Source organism: Thermobia domestica, chromosome 12, assembly GCF_964235325.1.
Source record: "Thermobia domestica chromosome 12, izTheDome1.hap1.1, whole genome shotgun sequence".
In the NCBI taxonomy this organism is placed as follows: domain Eukaryota; kingdom Metazoa; phylum Arthropoda; class Insecta; order Zygentoma; family Lepismatidae; genus Thermobia; species Thermobia domestica.
The window spans coordinates 74,007,580-74,029,146 of NC_137465.1; the positions used below are offsets into that span (position 1 = coordinate 74,007,580).

General features: G+C 37.1%; 1 protein-coding gene across 5 annotated transcripts in view; it reads left to right on the plus strand.

Annotated features, from left to right (window-relative positions):
• LOC145666512 (uncharacterized) overlaps positions 1-21,567 on the plus strand; it is a 36,526-nt gene that overhangs the window by 6,894 nt on the left and 8,065 nt on the right. Inside the window, exon 2 of one of the 5 annotated variants that reach the window (XM_081733798.1) lies at positions 3,779-3,865. The exons of 3 other annotated variants lie outside the window; for them this stretch is intronic. The gene's annotated coding sequence lies outside the window, so the exon portion shown is untranslated. Of the gene's footprint in view, positions 1-3,778; positions 3,866-3,901; positions 4,916-21,567 lie in introns of those variants that run through there. One more of the 5 variants, XM_081733799.1, reaches the window with a different exon arrangement.

Sequence of the window (21,567 nt, forward strand, 5' to 3'; positions counted from 1 at the left end):
TTAGCTAACAAACCAAGTACGGTCGACTGGCTAGACATCAAATGAGTGAAATTTATATAGGAAGTTTCGATACAGCGTTCACCGAAGTGACCCAGACGTGGCGTTGAAGCTTCTGGTAGGTCCTATTTCGTAATGGATTTTAGATCAGTGAGATTTCTTTATACGTATCAGAAAGCTCTTTAACTCCTTACTAAATGCGTGTCGTATGATTTATTCAAATCGTCAGGTATTCGGACAACCATGAGCCCAATTTGTTTTGTTTCACTGCTCACAAGTTTAACTTGAAATAAATTCTTACTTTTCCACGGAAACACGAACTGTTTTAATGCTAATTTTATTATGGGTGAAATGTATAATTCTGCAAATAATAAAAATTTACATGTCCATCTCCGAGATTCGATCCCTCGTCCTTTAGCTCAGCAGTTCGACACGTAGACAACTAGACTAATTGTCGTTGTGTAGCACCCTGCAGGAAAATCGGTTTGAACTGCACGAAGGAATTTGAGGGCATTGATTATAGCTGGATTGAGGCAACTACCATGTGCTCTCATGTATACATAATTTTGAAATACTTTATCCTTAAGTATTACAGTGATGAATTGTTTCTACAGTGCAGTTAATAACGGATCAACATATCTTACTACACTTAAAAGAGGAAAATACAGATTTACAGAATGTTTTCGATTGTGAACGTTGGATTGTGGGTTCGAACCTTTCATCTTTGGTTTACTGTTTCCCGAAGATACCCGAAGTTGAACTTAGGAAATGTTTGCCTCAAAAGACCAATATTACACAGTCCAAGTTCAAAAACTAGTTCTTATAGCAACTATAGTGATTTCCTAATTAAATTTAATTTAGAGTTACCCCGTGCCGTAATCGTCGGTGGACCATCGATGGGTAACTAGCGACCTCTCGCCAAAAATTGATGGCCCCACTGCAACGATCCGCGGTGGCCCCATTTCCTTTTTGAAAATTATACCACCGGTGGCAGAGACGCGACGAATTGCCAATCAATGAATTACAAACTTACTCCACCAAAATATGTTAAATAACCTATATGCATGATTCATTTACATTGAGATGAGCCTAAAAAGCACTTACAAAATATATATATAAAGTTCTCCCGGAATGGCGCGAAACAGCAACCTTGTGATGTAGAAGCATGGGTTACTCTTGACCCCGGAGCTCACTTTAGGAACATTCGTCAGGAACAACAAATATATAATAATAAACGCATGCACATGACTGGCGATAAGTCGTTTCGGTGACTTCGCCGATTCTCCGCGACGAATCGAAAGACGGACCGAAAAGAAGTCGTCGTAGCTACGTGGTGGTAACTGCAACACCCCTACTCTAGATGTCTGTTTCGACTCGACGAAACTCTGCCTCCAGGGACACACTAGCGGCAATCTGTCGATACGTCGCTATATCGACGATCGACATTTACCGGCATGGGGTCAAGTTTCATCTCACAAATGTGAGATATTCTATTTTTGGCATAAATTTTAACTCCTCTCCTCTGTTAGTATACGCATCTTAACAAAAAGGCGTGACATCAAGCCAGTCCGCGCATGGCACCCTAAAATCTTCTAGGAGGGGCTATATTCACGGTTGCTATATATTATGTTTGGTATTTCTGTTCGTATACATTTCGTGAGCCAGAGAACCACCTCTGCCCCTTCGGGTGCCCATGAGTCAGAGGTAGGTGAAAGTGTTAACTAATAAAAATCATTTCAAACAGTTAAGTAATTTTTTGTTCTGATAGACGACGTCTTTTTCATTTGTATCCTATGTAGATACATACAGATTAATAGCATTATTACTGTCTTATTATTTAGTTTATCTTTACCATATACTTTTCTCAACGTTTAAGTCCTTTAGGCTAAAGAAGACGGGTGATTCATGCAAATAAATTCTAGTTCAAGTAAAATTTTAATGGACCCTTAAGGGGAATTGAACCCGCGACTATAAGACCCAACAACGAACGCGCTAGGCATTAGATATTAAAACAAAACTGACTTACCGAACGTTCCTCAGTAACTGATTTTTTTAATTTTTTATTTGTAATTGTTTTACTCGGTTTTATAGTTTTAGCAGTACCTCCTTAACAACAGGGGCATGAACATAGAATTATCACAGATAGGTAAAAACACAAGCCTCTCCCAACGGGAATAGAACCCGGTACCCCGTACACCAAAGGCACACGTGCTAACCACTGGACTATCTGTGTAGGGTAAACAAAGGAGCAGAAATAAATATATATTGCATATTCCGACGAAACGCAAACGTCCCAATGAAAGCAGTATTAAAGGAAAAATGGAAAAACTTAATGAGCTCTTGAGAGAGCTCAAAGGTCACCTGGGTGTGAAGACAAATCTTTATTCAGGTATTAATATGTCGTATAGTCGCCGTTAGCTTCGATGACGCATCTTAATCTTCTTGGTAATGAGTTAACCAAGCTAGCGACATATTGATGTCCCTGTGCTATTTCTTCCCACGCGTCATAAACTAGCTCCGAGAGTGCGTCAGCTGTCCTTGGTTGGGGGATCAGGCCAATTTTCGTGTAGAGTTCTTGTAACATCCGCCCATAGATTTTCCATTGGATTCAAGTCAGATCCTCTTGGAACCCAGTCGACTAGCTCAACATTGGGTTCCTCTTAAAACTAGGCTTGAACTAAATGAGAATCATGTATTAAGCTATGATCTTGTTGAACGTCTACAATGCCGTCTTGAAATAAATTTCTCGCAGCGGGGAGCAAGCCATACTGCACAATATCCAGATACTTCTGGCTGTTCAATCGGCCTTCTGTACGGTGTAATTCACCAACTGTATCCTTACACAGCCATCCTCAGCAGTGAATAGTAGCATGCCCCATTCGATGCGTTCTGTGCATGTACTGTGGATCGTAACGTTTTCCTGTTGGTCTATACACAAGTCGAGGACCATCATTTGCTGAAGAGAATATCTTTTCGTCTGTGAAGATTACATGACCCCAGTTACGACCAATATTTACCTCAGCAAATGCTAGTCGATCAACTTTATGACTATCCGTCAATTGCTCCTTACACGCGGCTCGATATGCGTGAAGCCCTGCATCTTTAAGGCGTAGCCGAGCGGTGAGGAAGGAGCCAGGAAAACGAGACGCTATCACTAACTGCCGGGATGACATGAAAGGATTGCGAAGGCTTACATCAACTAGGGCCCGATCTTGTTGTGGGGTTGAAACCCTTTGAAGGCCAGTGCCAGGTTTTCTAGACACGTTACCTGTTTCTGAGTATTTCTTCCACCAAGTATATGCTGTAGAACAGGGAACACCAAGACGTTCGCTAGCTTGTCTCACACTCATACCACCGTATTCAACAAGAGTAGTAAACTGCTCGCGAACATTCTGACCACGATGAACCAAGACTAATGAATGAATTGAAACTGTTTGGCTGTAGGTGATTTCGTTACTCGTAGGCTTAAGTGGAGAAACTTGTTTGCTGCGACAAGGCATACGTCATGTTTTCGTAGTTCAGCATTTTTCACGAAAAAAAAAGTTACAGAGTTGTGTGACACAACACACACACACACACATATATATATATATATATATATATATCAGGAACATGAATAATTTACATTTTTGACGTCTGTGTTAACGTTTTCATACATAAATTCTGGAAATGGCAGGCTAGTAAATGTAACAGAGATTTGAAAAGTGACAGTTCTGATGGTTTTTCCAAGCACTTCAAAGTAGAAATTTATATTTATAACAATGTTTTTTTTTTTTTTAAGGACCGCTGGTGGTGGTGTGTTAGTTCGGTCTCCATACTACGTCACGCACAGTGAAACAGCAGTGTCCAGTGGCTGCAGCAGACAGAGGTAGTGTAAAATGGGAGACCCCTCAGATTTTCAAAGAGGGCAAATTGTTGGTGCGCGATTATGTGGAGTGAGTGTGACGGCAGTGGCTACTGTGTTAGGTGTGTCGCGTGGGACAGTGTCGAAGGTGATGACGGCCTACACAACACACGGGAAAACCACAACCACATCGGGGAAGCGGAACAGTGGGCGGAAGAAAATCATGAGTGACAGGGCACGCCGGGTATTAAAGCGCATTGTCACGCAGAACCGTCGTGTCACTGCGTAGCAAGTGACGGAGGAACTCAATCAGCACCTTCTCCACCCTATTTCGACAATCACAGTCCGCCGCGAATTACATGACATGAACTTACGCTTTCGTGTTGCACGGGCCAAACCGCTCATCAGGGACCATAACGCTTTCGCACGCCGCAAATGGTGCCGCGACCATGTAACTTGGACCGTTGAGGACTGGAAACGTGTGATATGGTCGGATGAGTCATCCTTCACCCTATTCCCAACCACGGGCCGTGTTTGTGTGTGGAGAACGCCCAAAGAAGCTTGTGATCTGCAGTGTTTCCGCCCAACTGTGAAACATGGCGGCGGCTCGGTGATGCTGTGGGCCGCCATATCATGGTTTTCATTGGGTCCTGTGGTCACACTTAGTGGACGAATCACTGCCAACGATTATGTGGCAATTTTAGGCGACCACTTGCATCATATGGTCCGGATGTTGTTCCCGGACAATGACGCCATCTTCCAGGATGATAATGCACCCATTCACACAGCTGGCGTTGTTGCAGCATGGTTTGAGGAACATCAGGATAAAGTTCAACACCTTCCCTGGCCCGCCCAATCCCCAGATCTCAACATAATTGAACATCTGTGGTCCGTCTTGGAAACACGACTCCGGCGACGATTTCCACCTCCATCCTCTCTCACAACTGGCCGATGCCCTGCACGAGGAATGGTGTAAAATTCCACTTGCTACCATTCACGACCTCTATGCCTTCATCCCACGTCGCATCAAGGCTGTTCTGAAGGCGAAAGGTGACCCGACACCATATTAATCTGGTAAGTTGCAATTTCGTTCAGGTGTTTCCATTTTTCTGATCACCATCTGTACATGAAGTGTGCAATCAATATTAATCTCAGAAATAAGTAATTTGATATTGTTTTTACATTTTCACATCGCTCGGATGACAGTACGGTTTGCAGCTAGTGTCTATATAAAGAACGGCGGGAACATGCAATTCCCTATGTATAGATCTGCGGGAATTGTGACGGATCTAGGCTCACTTTTTCGGACTTATTTTCTGAACAAGTTTCCAGCTTTTTGTGAACAGGTGTGTACCGTAGTCGGTGTATCCAGGATTGTGTAGAAACAGAAAAGGCTTCTCCTTAATTTAGTACATTTTTTCTTAGATTCAGGGGTGGTTGTTTTTGTTGGTGTCTTCAAATTACTTAAATTTCTATATATTGCATCTGGCTGTTCTGTTGTGCTACTAGAAATATTATTCATGTCTGCACATATACGTAAGCTAAAATTTGCTGGAAGTTCAATTTGGAAAGATAAGCCTTGTAGCTAGAAGTTCAATTTGGAACTTCGAGAATTGCAGATCTCGAGTGAGATTCATGCACGGAAAGAATAAATCTTATTTTGGTAGTCGCAGATGTCACAGTTGGGACAAGTCCAAAGTATATTAGGGGTTCTGAAGCGCACCTCTTCTGTATGCTGCATTCTGCTTTAGAACTAAAATTAGCAGTTCAGTTTATTAAAAGTGTGCTCAACTGCATCAGTATCTTTGTTAGATATTGAGTGATGCGTTCCTGGTGAACCAGTAGGAACTGTGGCATCCACACTCCTTAAATCATCGCGAATTTAAAGTTAGCACTGGTGGTGATGTTGCTGTCTTGCAGATGGAAATCTATATCTAGCAGCCAGTCCATGTGGTAGATAAAATTCACGACGATTTCATTTAATTTTCAACTGATATCTATATTCGTCAAGCTGTCAGTCAATAGTCATACACACAGGCCATAAATATATCTTTTTATAGGTTATGAATATGACTATGCTTTTGGCGTTTTTGAGTTTTTGATAAGACAATTGAAATTTTATTTTCTTGCTCTAAAGTCCTTACAACATTTTTTTTTTTTTTTTTTTAAATCACTGTGAGTCCAGATATATGACTTCTGAATTCCTTTCACAGCGGTAGTTTGGCTTGATCATTCTGTTTTTTGTTGGCGGAATTCTTCAACTCTTTCGGCAACAAGATGAGGCTGTTGATGTGTATGACTTCACCACTCTTGTAAAAATCCTCGACATGAGTTGCACCTGTACTTGATTGGAAAGATTGTTTTGTAGCGTGGTGCTTCAGCAGGCTCCCTACACCATTGCAAGCACATTCTTATGACCAGGAGCACTGTATACCCACTCCACTGACACAAGCGACTTTGTCAATTCAAACCATTCGTAACCATTTTTGCAGTGGCTAGGGGCACCATCAGAAATAATGATGATTTTTTTTATCTGTTACTGCAACTGTTGAAGAATTCTGCGTATTACCAATAATGCATGTGCTGACTCATGTCTTCTACTATCATCTAGAAATAGAACTCTTGTGGTCTTGTTTTGAAAATATCTAGCTGCTGTAAAAATTGAAATTTGATCATTACTTCATTGATGTCCGTGCACTTGTTGTGGCAGAATCACAGACTAGGTCTCAGCAAAATCAGTGAAGCACTAAACATAGTTGTTCAGCCTGTACACATCCCTTCACTTCTGCAATTGAGTTGGTATTGCAATTTCTTCAGATGTTGATGTGTTATTGCTTTCACTGTCCATTTCCCAAGTTCGTCAATAAAGGTATTAATGGTAGCAGATTTATTAAGGAAATTATTAGGGTGAACTTGACAAAGGCCGCTCCAGTTATAACACAATGGTGTAGGTAGTATCGTTGCGCATTGGAACTATTTTCGACCGAAGAAACACACCGCCATATTTAATATAAGATCATGCTCGCCAACACACAAGAAAAAAAAAGAAAGAAAAGAAAATTAAGAAAAAAATGTAAACTACTCGTGCTTTCTGATACCTATAAAGAGAAACTGGAGCGTGTATTATAAAGTTTAGAAAATTCGCTCCAGCTCTAACCCAATGTTCTAGATAACATCCTTTCCAATGGAGCGTGTATTATGGAGCTTGTCCCCCGGAGCTGAAGTTTACAAAGCACGCTCCAGCTATAACCCAATTAACAAAAGGGGGACAAGCTCCCCAAATAATTTACGAAATAACACTATTACATATTCACGCAAAGCAGCACCTCCCTTCCCCCCAAAATTGTAATAACTAAAGTAAACAAGACTACTTAACCACAACATTAAATGAACCAAACCGGCAATCAATAAATCCACAGCATACATCATGCATAAAAATTCGTCAAGCATGAATAAAATATGTATCAAAGTTCATGTTCAGTTAGACTTTGGTGACCTTCCTTAACGTAACACCAATGGAAAACAAAATGAACAATATACTGCACTCGTAACTTTGATTTTTCAAAGAAAGAAAAAAAAAATGTTCCACGAAAGGCAAACAGACGCCAAAAGCACTTTAATCCATTAAGCCGCCGATTACAACGAAAAATATAATGTCCTCTATCCTTACACGACTTCAAACTTGCCCCACATTTACGGCAATTAATTTTCGATTTAATTAAACCATGACGTTCAAATAATAATAATAATAATAATTTCTTCTCGTTATTGTATAAATTAGTGGAAAATTCACGTAAGTTAATATCACAACCATTATACATATATTGCAGTCATAATACGAACTTATGAAAACACACGTACTCAACTACCAAAGCAACAGAAGGTATCACACACACAGTGCGCTCACTTTACGTAACACATAAGAACACGTGCTAACCCTATGAAAACACACGTATTTAACTACCAAAGTAACAGGAGGTATCGCACACACAGTGTGCTCCACTTTACGTAACACACAAGAACACGTGCTTGCCCTAACTAACACTATAACCAAAAGAGAAACAAAAGAAATAAATATAACGAAAAACTACTTTTCGAGGCGAAAGACGACACTGGAGCGTGTACTGTAAAGTTTATCCGATTATTATCCTCCCATGTTGCATATGTAACCTCAAAAGTTATCTGCTGTGTTTCCAAATCAATTTCTGTAAAGGCGAGCCTTACTTTCTAAGGCAGTCACCACATTCGTGAAACAGATTTTTCATTGTACATCACAGGCAACTAGCGACTTCACACGCCCAGGATGTCATATGTCACGCTTCCAGGTAAAGTTCTTCAAAGTTACCACGGAACGTTCTAAATTGGCACAAATATACACATAAACAGATATCTCTAGGTGAAACGTGGAACAATCAACTTAGATCGTATTGCATACAATTTTGGTCAATTGCAATGTGGAATACTAATACAATCCGTGCACAGCTCTTGCAATATTATTAAGTTTCAGAAGGTGTTAATTCTATGCTGTGTAGCATATCCAGCAGCACAATTTCAAGACACTGTTAGACCAAATATCATCATTACATGTTATTAGCTTGGTTAAATTGAACACAATTCAACTCAATTAATAATACATTTATTCCACTAAACTAGCTGGTAGTTTTCCAGCTCTACAGCACTTATAGACAAGCCACTGCTTTGTATTGAATTTTAACATTTGTTAAATTGGATAACATCGGAGACTATCAAGATAAACTGCACTCAAAATTGATATGAACTATGCCGTTTGAGATCTTAGATCCAACTTAGTACATCAACTTTTCAAGGTAGTCAGGATCAATGCATTCACGTTCGAGAGAAAAAAAAGAAGAAGAAGAAAAAAAGAAAACTGCAGCAGAAGGACATAACGGTATCAAAGTCATCCAACGTCCAGTTCATGATGGCATAGGAATAAGTAACACTATGCTGTGTGGTACAGGACAGATCAAGTGCAGGAAGGTATGTTCGGATAGTTGATTGACTTACTGAGTATTGTGCTTGCTCTTAAACCACGTACGTTTGTTAAACCATAATAACAGTCTGTGGTGTGGTCCTTTTGCTCACACCACACCATGGGCACAGCAAATGAAATAGATTTCTGTGTTTCATTCAACGATCGGCGGAGATGAAGTACATGATATACAACGTACGTGTGGAGTTGATTTCTTATTCTGATTTCCCACTTCACACTGAGAGTACAATTCATATGCCTTCCTTAATAGGTGTATCATGTGACAAGGATACATCTGATATTGGTAGTGACATTTCACAGTCGATAGAGAGGTGGAAAAGATTACAAATACAAGGTTTTACGTGTTGACACGCAAAAGCACACGAGAGAGAGAAAGAAAAAAAAGGATCAGTAATCATGTGAATAGAACGATGCAAAATATATATTTACACAGAATCAGTAATCATGTGAATAGAACAATGCAAAATATATATTTACACAAGTAATTTCAATGGTTGAAATAAGTAAAAGGAAACTTGCACAACAGTATAGTAAACAAACATATATATATAAGAATTATAAAAGTACCAAATCTCGAATTTATACAAGGGTCATTTTCAAATAAATTGGCTTTTTGGAGTCTAAAAACGGTGAAACTTAAATAATTAAAATATCATTCTCATAATTAGCACCCATCATACGCACTAAAAATTTAAACCATTCATGGTCGAGGCCAATTCATTTATTAAGATTTTCATCATTTTTACAGCAAAAAGAGAAATCCATATATCTGGGGAATGGCAGCGAAGCCGGGAGAATGACATAATTTTTTAATTTTATGCTTATAACTGGCATTCAGAGACTCACATAACCTTAAGCGTTAATACAAAGATAATCTTTAACTATAGTTAAAAGGTAAGGAGTCAGAACGTGAAAAAAGTGTAAAATTATATTATTATATAAAGAATAAGGAGAACATAAAATAATAAAGCAACATGTATGACATAATACTTAATTTTAATTACAAGATGCATACAAACGTATATTATATATTGTATGTTTTAGAAAATGATATATAACAGTAACATCACAGTCGGTCAGTCTAATTTAAATTCACATTTATATGTGCGAAACTAGGAACAGCAACATGCTATCATAAAGAATATAGTATATGATACATTCTAACCTGAAACTCGGCGGTTATTAGACAAGGAGTCTGAAAATAAACATACCGTTTCATCATACAAACTTTGTTTGTTGGAAAGTATAAATTTAATGCAATTGACATATTTTTCACCTAACTTCTATAAAACAAGATCTTACCTAAAAGAATGTGACTTTTGTCCGTATTCAATAATAAATGTAAGAGACCGATCATTAGCTTTCACAATACTATAGAAGCAATTGTATTATTAAATTTAAAAGAACTTACACAGAGTACTTGTTTACCATTCTATACTTAAAATTTATAGAACTCACGCTGTCCTTTTACAATTTCTGGTTGTGAAAGAACTTCAGTAACTTCATGAACATTACAACTGTAAGTAATACCATTGATGTTCCTCTTCATAGTCTCGTGTCTTTATCATATTGAGTAAGATACTCAATATTCACTTCACCGTTCTTCAGATCACTCCTACATAGTGCAATGTACTGAAATGACCTTTTTCTACCCTTTATATTAACGCGAATAAATTTTCCCTCTTTAATGTGTCCCGAAGTAGTAACGTTTGCACAAGATGCATCATCATCACTACTATAAACATATTCAACTCTGAGTTTCTCTTTGGTTGGAATTTGAGAATTAGAGTACTGGCCTAATTCATAGTGAGAACAATAGCCTGTACAATCAAAACAAGACAGCATTCTCATTCTGAGCAATTGTCTGTTACTTGTATCCTTTTCAGTGACCATTTGATGTACAGACATGGTTCCTTAAAATTTTTTTTACCTTTCTCCTGGATAATTTGCGCTGCATTTGTTTAATATCATCCGATGGTATATCTTCAATGATTACACTTTGCATGCTCTCTTTTAAACACTTGACTAAAGCTGCTGAGTTCGCAATATCCTTACCCTGTGCTACTATGTTGTGTGCCACTCGTTTGCACGTGCCTCCAATGCCATCTGGTGCGCCTTTACCATGACCAGCTTCATAATTCCAGGTGGCTCTAGATATGTTTGGGTACATTTAAAAAAAAACAACTGCACAGAACACTAAACATCAAATTATTTCTATATTGAGTGACAGGGCTGTCACTCCAGAAATGGATTATATTTATAGTCGGAGACAGTTTTTTCATCACTGGTTGAAGATGGGCCCAAATCACAGGTACTCCATGTAGAAGGTTACTGGACAGAGTACAAAAACTTCGTATATCAATGTTAGACTCACTTTTGTCGCGGGGTATGAACGATCACTGTGTGCATTGCCACTTGTTGTCTTGATCCTCCAAAGTTAAATGACTGTATTTCTTCTGAATACTTACATGCATAATTCTCACTAAAATCCATGTGAATTATTGCTTCTCTTTGAGTTATGGTTTCTTTTTGTAATCTCAAACTATTTTGTTGCTGTTTTACTCGAGCTACATGCTTCGAAAATTCCTGTAATGTTTCTATTAACTCATTTGCTATTTTTGAAACTGTCGTATTTATTTTTCTTTAACATTTTTTTTTTTTTTTTTTTTTTTCACTGATTTGAGCGATCCATTGCTATCTGTATAATTTTCAGGTTTTGTGATCCACTTTGAATATTCGGCTTCATGATCATCAAATTCCTTGAAAATCATTGTTTTCTTGTTGCATCTTTCGCATTCTCTTAATAAACATTGTTCCTTTTGCGAGTCACAGCAAATTATTTCTAACACCGAGCCTGGTTTTGACACATCTAAACAGCCATACTCATAGAGAGCTTTGATTAATATTTCCATATTTGAATGCTTCACACATTTGCACATCTCTCTTTCACTGATAGTCATTTTCGTCACCCATTTTGGCCGGTACCGGGTAAACGTCCTATAGCTGATATATTCCCTTTTTGGGGTTATCTCTCAAATATTTTGTATATAAGTTGGTCATGTTATCTTCCAATCCCTTCGTTGATGCTTTCCACACTTAGAACTGACATAATCCTTTTTTTCTGGGAATATTCTACTGACATTGTTTTGCTCGTAAAACGAGATGATATCCTGTTGAAGCTTCAGAGTAGCTGTCTTGCGCACTCTGGTATTTTCTGTCTCTAACATTTTTACGCGCCCTCTCTTCAGAAATCTAGCTGCGGACAACTAGATTTCCGATACTTTTTTGAATATTTTTTCCTCTGGTTATTAAGTGTAACATTCGTTTTTTTTTTTTTTCCTCCGATCCCCCACCCTTCATTGTCTCAACTGATTGTGTTAACTGTTGATTAATAACTTCATCAAAGAGAAGTCCTTTTCTTATTTCACTCTTATTTCTTGAAGCTATGAGCTTTCCTACTTTCTTTCTTGGAGTTAAAAATGATTCTTTGTCTGAGCTAATTTCCCTAGATTTCGTTTTCAGTCTTTGCAGCCGTTTCTTGTATTTATCCAACTTTCTCTTCAGATGTTTAATCACTTCATCTTTTATTACTCTCAACTCGCGATTTTTTTTCTTCTCACTTTCTTTTTCTCCTGTTCCGTTGTCTTTCTACTTTCTGCCACAATTTCTGGGGAATGTGGAACATCCTTGCGTTCCGAAGCACTGTCTGGTGTGATAATATCACAAGAAATATTCGTATTACTTGCTGCTCTCCGCCTTTGTCTCATTCTTGCTGTGTTTTGACGCCACTGTTTTCTCTTCATTCGCTTTTCCCTTTCTGAATTTCTTTGAGCTTAACCTGTCCTTTCTTCCTTCTTCTTTGGTATTTCATTCTGGACTTTTCTTTCAATTCTGCAGCGAAGGAAGGACACTCCGCAGCTTTTTGCTTCAGTCTCTCATATCTTCGACGTTCAGCTTCCCTTTTTTTCTGAAGACACTCTTCATTACTTTGCTTCTTTCTCTCCATCTGCAAGTGACAAGGAAGTCCGCTTCAGATCCCTTATAAGTAACGTCTGGGTGCTCTGACTCCTGATCATGTAGTAGTTGCCATTCTCCTGGCACGAAAATGCCAGGAGAATGACTGCGTAATTATGACATGAGAATGACATTTCACTAACATTTCGTTATAATCTTACACTGTATTTATCTGTTACTTGAAATGATGTACTCATTTTAAACATATCTGTTTTGTCTCTCTCAAGAAAGCTAATTAATGTATATATTGTAAAAAAACAAACTAAAATTACTTATCAGAAGAATGACTGAAAATGCTGCAAAGAATCACACAACTACTTCACAGTACACTTACTCAGAAATTGACTGACGCAATAGGCAGGTTAAACAGTGTTGCCAATATCACAGATATAGAAAGTACTATCTGTATAAAAATTAACTCTTACGATTTTGTACATGTAATCAAATGTGATCTTGAAAGAGACGAGAAATCACCCAGAAGAATGACAGAAATATTAAGGACATAGTTTGATGTTATAGAAATTATTATAAAAATATATTTATTTATTTTATTTATTATTATCATTATTATTATTATTATTCTTTCTCTTTTTGAATTGAAAAAGTGCCATATATTTTATATATTGTATGTGAAATTTATGAAATAAAATTGGCATCAAAAGAAAATATACAAGAGTTATTAGTGATATTTGTACATAGGGACACCCAGGAGAATGACATTTCTATTTATCTTTCCTCTCAAAATATATGAAATCATTACGAACTATGTAAAAAATACTGATTATCAGATTGATATATTTATAAATAATATATGTCTCGAAAAGTACTCATTTTTAAAAACAATTTTTTAACTTACTAAAAGACTTCAAAAGGTCAATCTATTTGCAAACGACACACAAGTACGATACTCGATTCTGACCCATTGAAACCAAACTATGATGCACAAGCAAGAATTTAATCACTTATAGCTGGGCACAACAAGAACAGATGAAGCACAATGTTGAATAGGGCATTGCATGTAAGTATGGGAAAATTGAAAGTTTAAAAATTGTATGGTGCCCTCCTACTATGTTGTTTCAACTGGCAAAATCTGAATGCATACCAAATTTTAAGTCATTTGGTGATGTTTTGACCCTCGCCCAACAACGATTAACTATTTACTTAACTTATATCCTTATGAACATTAAATATCTTGAAATTATAGATTTTCATTTTTTACTTTAGGTTCCATTTTCAAGTGAAAAGATTTTTACGATAGGAGGATTTTTGCTAAAATTTTCTTAATTTTGTTTTTGCAATGACACTTTTAGTGAGATGTATTGATTTTAAAATATTATCTTTCTACATAAATTGAAAATACAGCATTTTACTTGTATTGTATAAGACTTGTTTGCCGACTACATATAAAAACAAGTTTAGTAACAGAGTACTACATAATACACAGAATCACATCAAATGACTTGGTTTAAGGTTTTGTGGAGGAGAATGTCAATTTCTTCAATGTCTCTTTTCGAAAGTTAGGAATTTGTTTGTGGGGATATTCGACCAAGTGCAATAAAACAAACTCATGCTGTGAAACAAAAACCAGGATTTAGGCCCAATAAGGGATGATAGTTTTGTACTTTGGCTAAGAATAGGAAAAAATGGATGGCCCCTTTCAAACTTTTTTGGGCTGAGGAATTCGGAGTAATGTTCGAGCAATCTGTTGTCGTTTTGAAGAGGAAAGTCTGTTCGAAAATAAAGTGAACACAACACATAATTCGGTTAAATACCAGAAGTGCCTTTTCATGGCTTTTATGGCTGCATTTGCAACTTGTGGATCATACTTGCAATACTTGTTCAAGTCTTGCCATAGGTTGAGATCATTATACGCTGCATCGGCCCCAATGGATAAAGAGAGCCAGTTTACAACGCAGAATAGGGCATTAAATTTATATAGTGCTTCCAGTTTACTAATCATGTCCTTGTCATATCCTGCTTGAGCACTGAAAGCAAACATCTTTGCAGGATACAAAATGAATGACATCCATCGAGCATGATGCGTTGCTCCTGGTCTCAGTCAGTGTATTCCTCTTTCAGGTATCTCACCCAGAAGTATCAACATCAATTCAGCACACTACCGATAGTCATCACGAGGTAGCAAGTTATTTTCATTTGAAGTAAAAAGTATTCTCTTTGATGCTTGTTTAGAATTTTTCATAGTAAGTTTCAGACTCCTGTCTTTGATTTCCAGGGTCCTAAAACCAGCTTCAGTGTTAATAGTTAACCAAATTGAGTCTCTGAATTGAATAAATTCGAAGTTTTCATTACTTGATGTTGCACCAAAGAATTCTTTGTGAACAGAACTTAGGATTGTTTCAAATATATGATGCCGACAAGCTAACATAAACAATTTCTTGTCAAAGATGTTTTCCAGCCGAACACAAACTCCACTTTTCCACCCTGAGTTCGAAACTGTAGTGTTAAAAACAAGTGATCTTACATATCTGAAACATTCCACTCATTTGCAAGGGAAAACGTAGCTCTTGCTTGTTCTTCACCTGTTGTGTTTGTAATTACTGGGATACCAAGAATTTTACCTTCTTCACAGCCTGGAATGCCAGATACCAGAGTCGCTAATCTTTTTTTTTTTTTTTTTTTTTTTTTAATCTGCTGTCTATGTGTTTTTAATTGAAAGAGTAGCTTTTTCCAGTGGAACTCCCTTCTGTAAGAATTGCTACCATGAATGCTGTTCGTTGACCACTTGACGGATTAAGCCTGTCCCCCGTAGTTGGTATGATATGGCTTGTAAATGGATTTCTGGGTAGTTTCAAATCAATCAACGCACTTTTTCTACGAACAGTATCTGTACCAGCTGCGCCATTGCTTGTTGATGGAAATACAGAGGATCGTCAGTTGGTTCAGGTTCAACTTCCAAGCTATCCGAATCACTTGAATCAAGACTATCGATATCATCAAGTTCCAGGATAGCACTTGTGCTCATCTTTGTTGAAGCTTCTTCTTGGCGACGCTTCTCCCCCGGAGCATGCTCAATTTCCTTTTCATGATGAGATAATTTCCTCATAACTTTCGCAAAATGTGTCTTATCAAGACCACCTAACTCAATTTTCCGACATGTTCGTTGATCTTCTAAGAAGTGCACATCTTCCAGGACCATTTTCCTAGTTCTACAACTGCCATGTTCGATAATAGAAATAGCATTGTCGTTCGCTATGTCAAAGAGTAAAGGAAGAGATTTGAGAAAGCTTTCACACTCAGCTGGGCAGTTCTTTCTTGTTTTATGTTTCCGCAGATTCTCCTATTGCACAATTAATTTGTTCAGTTTTGCTTCGGAATGTCCTAATTTGATAGCAGTTACAGGAATGCCAGAAAGTTTCCAAAATTGCTCAGCCTTCAGAATAACGTGTTTTATAACATCATCTCTTTTATCTTTCTGCATGGGTCCACGATTGAGAAAAAGCAAGTAGCGAAGCACATCACCATTGGTGGGCAGCTGAGATCCTTTTCTCGGGGTCAAACCTTGCAACAAATTACCTAAGAGCCATGCTTCAGACATTTGTTTGTCGTCCTTTCGAAGCACTGGTCGGTCTGGTGTGGATAAAATTGGAGGAACCGCGTCCTGAGGTGGTTCTTTTTCTACACTTTACTCATTTCTGCCTTAGTTATAATCTGTAAGGAAAAAAGCAAAAACATTAAAAAAGTTACTTCGTGTTATGTATGTGCGCTTTCAACTGAAAACTATTTTTGGGGTGGGCGGGGGTCAAAACGTGGCCTACAGACCTTAAAATTAGCATACAATTTTGTTTCAGTAATTGTAACAATATGGTAGGGGGAACAATAAATATTCGAAAAAAATTTTTTTTGCAATACCCTAATGTTGAAGGATTGTTGCCAAGGTAGAAAACAGGAACCATATCAAAACACAACACGAATAAGTAGAAATGATCCATGCCCTTGAATTAGCAAATGATTAGCAGGCTTCTTTTGGTGCACATGATCTCTTCGATATCCCGTTAGATCGTTCTGCAACGTAGTGATTTGAAGCCCAGGTTAAGCTATAGGTCTCACTCTTAGAAACTCCTTACATTAGTACGTTTAGCACGTTTAGGACGTTAACAACAGTGTAAATAAGCAGAAAGACAGTTGCCCCCTAATCACCGTCATTGCTGCCCTAAATGTCTTTACATACTCCCTGCATAGAAAAGAAATAGAATATTCTCCAAAATCCAAGTGTTGTAGTCTGTAGCAATAGATATTAATATTCTGCATCACCCGTTTCATTGTAAACATTTGACCCGAGTGAAATGTCCTGATGTATCATTAAAAATGTGGTCCTTCCTAAACAATTGCGTCCAAACGTTCGTCCTCGGGAATTACATTCGGAAACATGCGAACTGAAGATAAGAGTGGGCATAACTACTTACGGTGAAGGGAAGGCATTCGTTAACTATTTGTTGCAGGGGTGATTATTAAGATGTTGAATCATACTCTAAAGGACAAGATTAAAAAAATGGAAATAACAAACCGTGATTTGGCAGAGAGAGTGCAATAGGAATCAGATAAGTATAGTCGTCGATGAATAACCAGCTGGCAAGGAAGTTGTAACGAGGAAGTCTTGTGAGCTAGGAAATATCCTGTGTGTTCAAAAATATAGGATATGGTGTGCGCCTATATTTCTGTTCCGTGATATGTTGAATGTTTTGTATTGCGAATAAAAAGCGCGGTTCATTTGGCATGTGAGGTTTGAGAGACAGTACTTTTGTTCAAATTTCTCTGTTTCTGTTATTTAGATGCAGTGTGCGGCTTGGAAATGACTTGCAATACGAAACCAATTCTGTTCTCACCCAAACGACAATAAAGTACGTTATTTCAGCCAGTGCAAAACAACACAATTGACTCAGAACATGTTGCTTTCTTTAAAAAGGAATTTAGAATCAGTGAAAAGCACGTCTACTGCAGCTAATGTTATGTTTCGGCAAATTAAAAAGCAGCTCTTGAGGAACGACATCTAACTAGAAGAAATCTTCACACTAAACGTCCTTGATTCGGAATCTGATATAGTGAGGTGGAAGATATCGATAGCGACATAGAGGAAGCAGGAGCAAGTTCTGAATCACAGAAAGAAAAAAACTATACCTCTCCACAAGTAATAGTTCAGATTATCTACCATCACTACCGAAGAGAAAATGTACAAATCTGCCAAGTGAACACATGGAGAAAGCGCACAAATGTTGGACAAGACAGCAAAATACAGAAGGTTGAGTTAGCACTATGTTACAAGGTCATTGATTGAACTTCCGACCGATTACAATTGAAAACGGTTCAGAGAAGAATGGACGCCTGTACTACGAGCAGCACAGGTCGTGACACGTATTAGGGCGACTGCTAACCATTAAGAATGATGACTTTCACAAAATGTTTATTCATTAATGTAAAAGAACAACTGAAATAAATTAACAGACAAATTCTGACCAAAGCGTATATTAACTAATAAATAATAGCGTTATTATTTTAATATATGCTTTGGTCAGAATTTGTTAATTTATACAAGAAGTTCCAAAGCTGGAATGAGTGGTATTCAAACTGAAATAAGTGTATGTATATGTATTTTTTTCTTTTCTGTACACAATATTAACTAAGTTCTTGAAATCATTGATTCGAATGCTCATATAGTGGTTCCCTATTACTATGCACTGTAATGCAAAGTTAGCTTGTAGTGACCACCTAGGATATGGTTGATACGTGTTTTTCGTACTTGTCTTCCCTTATGCTCATACGAACTGTCGTTAACACTGCAGTGCACTGGTATAATATTTTTGATGAGGTATAAGTTTGTAAGCATATTATAAATCTGTATGAAGTTGTTTAGCATGCACCAAGGAAACGTATTAGAACACTACCTTCCGAAAGAAATATGATGTTGAAGTGTTGTATTAACGCGACCTCATATTCTTAATTTGTATGAGTTTTGTTCGAAATATTGAAGAAAGAAAAAAAAAATACGAATCTAGTAAAAGTTGGACCGTGTCTAAAAGATACAAGTGCTTATTTGAAGTATGCTATTTCCCGAACTGACGTCACCTAGTGCGCGTCCAAAGGTCCAAGTTCACAAGTTTGCGAGTGCATAGTGCGTAGGGTGCAAAGATATACACTACGTTAATGTACTTGTGTACTTAAGGTGGCTGTTCCTCATAGTAAGGACAAGGATACTGTCAAAACCACTTCTTAATAGAATTTAAAAGGCATATTTTTAATGTTTGTTGAGATGAATATTTTTGTAAGTTGATCTTGTTTTGTAATAATCTACTTGGTAAATATGCGAATTATTGATTTTGTAAGTGGAATATCAAAATGTTGCAAAAATAACAAATGTATTTATGTTGTCTGAGTATACAATGAAATAGTATAAGTGTAGGGAAAACAACCAAATAATTTCTTTAGTAATGCTATAAAGTTATTTCTGTTTTAATTAAAATTTTAAGCTTTAGCCCAGAATAATGAATACCTAGATTATTCATTACTCTGTGACTACAGTCACACCTGCAAATGTTAATTCGTAGGTAAATAGGTCTAATTTTCTAATTTTGAATCTAAATAAACGAATTCCTTTCAAATCCATATTTCCTTGCACTTGGTCTGCGTGAGGGAACGTAATATCCAATTACCTTACATTTTGCATTTTTGACAGCTGAGCGAAAGTGAAATACAGTGCACTATGGTTGGCAAAAATCATGGTTTTTATTGAAAAAAAAAACATGTTTTTTTTTTTTTGGTTTAAACCCTTTTTTTGTTTGTTTGTTTGTTTAATTTGCTCTAAGCATTTGTTACATATGGACAGAAATAAGTTTGTTTTGCCTTGGTGTTATTTTGCAACAACAGGGTTATGCTCGAAGGTGTCACATAAGCTTAAAGTGGAATCCAAACCGTTTAATCGGCTTACAACCAAGAGAAATTGTCCATTTGGACACGAAACTGGGACTAATGGGTCACAAATGCGATGAGTCTGCTGACTCACTCAGGAAGGATTCAAATAATACGTTGTAATGATCTTTACATAAGCTGAAAAGAGAGTGGGAAAAGGGGTGTCGCTAACCTTTTTGAATTTAAAATCGAAATCTTTTGTAATTTTGATAACTTAATCAAATATAAATTAAATAAATGAATTTTAGAATTCTAACTTCAAATGCTTGTGTTATGGATGACCAATTCGTATCGGACTTCCGAAGAAATGTTAAAACAATTTTAGTGACCGTGTCAATAGCGACAACTCCCAGTCACTCTTTTCAGGTTTCTTAGTAGAAATAGGGGAAAAAAGAGTGAGAAAGAGAAAGAAGAAGGTAGGAAGGAAAAGGAGGAAAAGAAGAAGATGGGAAGTTAGATGAGAAGGAATTACTGGATAAATATGGGAATATGGTGAAGAACCTTGAATTATTACTGAAAGCCAGTTTGTATTAATATCGCTATTGCTTGAGGATCAATGTTGAAGTGATCCGGGAAAGAGACATGTTCACTCATACAACCCTGACCTGGATCCAGGTAACCACGCCAGTGGGAGTTGCCCCGACCCAGCCCGGATGACGAGAAAGTTTAGTTTTATGGTTTGTCTGTTATTTTTGGAACGACGATTAACCAGCATCCAGTCTTTGAACTCCGAAATCAAAGATTGATCACACATTTGAATCACCCAGGGGGGGGAAAAAAAACTTTTAAAGTAATGCATATATTCATCAGGAATGAGAATTTCGAGTTTTCTGAAAGATCGTCGTTTATTCAGGCGCATCCTGTTATCTTGGCTTTTCTCCCAGAGCCGATTCAGATTAATTTGGAATTTATCCTTCATGGCCTTCGTCATGCATTACGAATACCATTACAGTAAACCTATATTAATGCTAAACTTAAAGCTAAATTTGTCACTCAGTCACACACACACACACACGGGACAGCGTACAGACATGGATAAAATAGTCTTAAAGTAAACCATCTAACTACAATTTACTAGACATTTTATTACACCCATTACAAAAGAAACAATATTACTTGTTAAGGACATGTTATGAGCATATAAAGGAATGTGGCAATATACATAATAGATTGAACTGTAGCGTCTTGATAACGTATATATCTATATATTATTAACCGAAAGATTAGAAGAAACCATTTTATATTTGGATATTTATATATGGATTCACTTAAATTTCAGGGTTACATGGTACAAGACAAAAAATTATTCACATATGTTCTTGCATTTTACAAGATTAAAAAAACTATGTAAAGTTGTAAATAAGTCTTTTCACACACACACACACACATACATATATGTATGTATGTATATATTCTAAATTTGCGACTCCGATATCGTTATTAGCGATAAGCGTCCATATCACATTAGCTGTCAGGCACTTTTAGTGTCCGTTTGTTTAGCTATCATATTTTCATATGCATACGTATAATTATGTTACTCATTGTAAACAATACGAATTCCATTCATAGGTGCATTCATGAAACACTTTCCGATTCGGGTTATAGAAACAAAATTCTGTCTCCTCAATTACGGAGGCTATTTTACTTCCTTGGTTATTGTCACTAGATTTTCGACCAGCTCTAAATCATTCGATCACTAAGTAGATGCACACACTAGTCGTCTAATTATATCCAATTTCGACTCGTGAGAATTTTTTTTATTATTCTCTTTTTTAAAAAG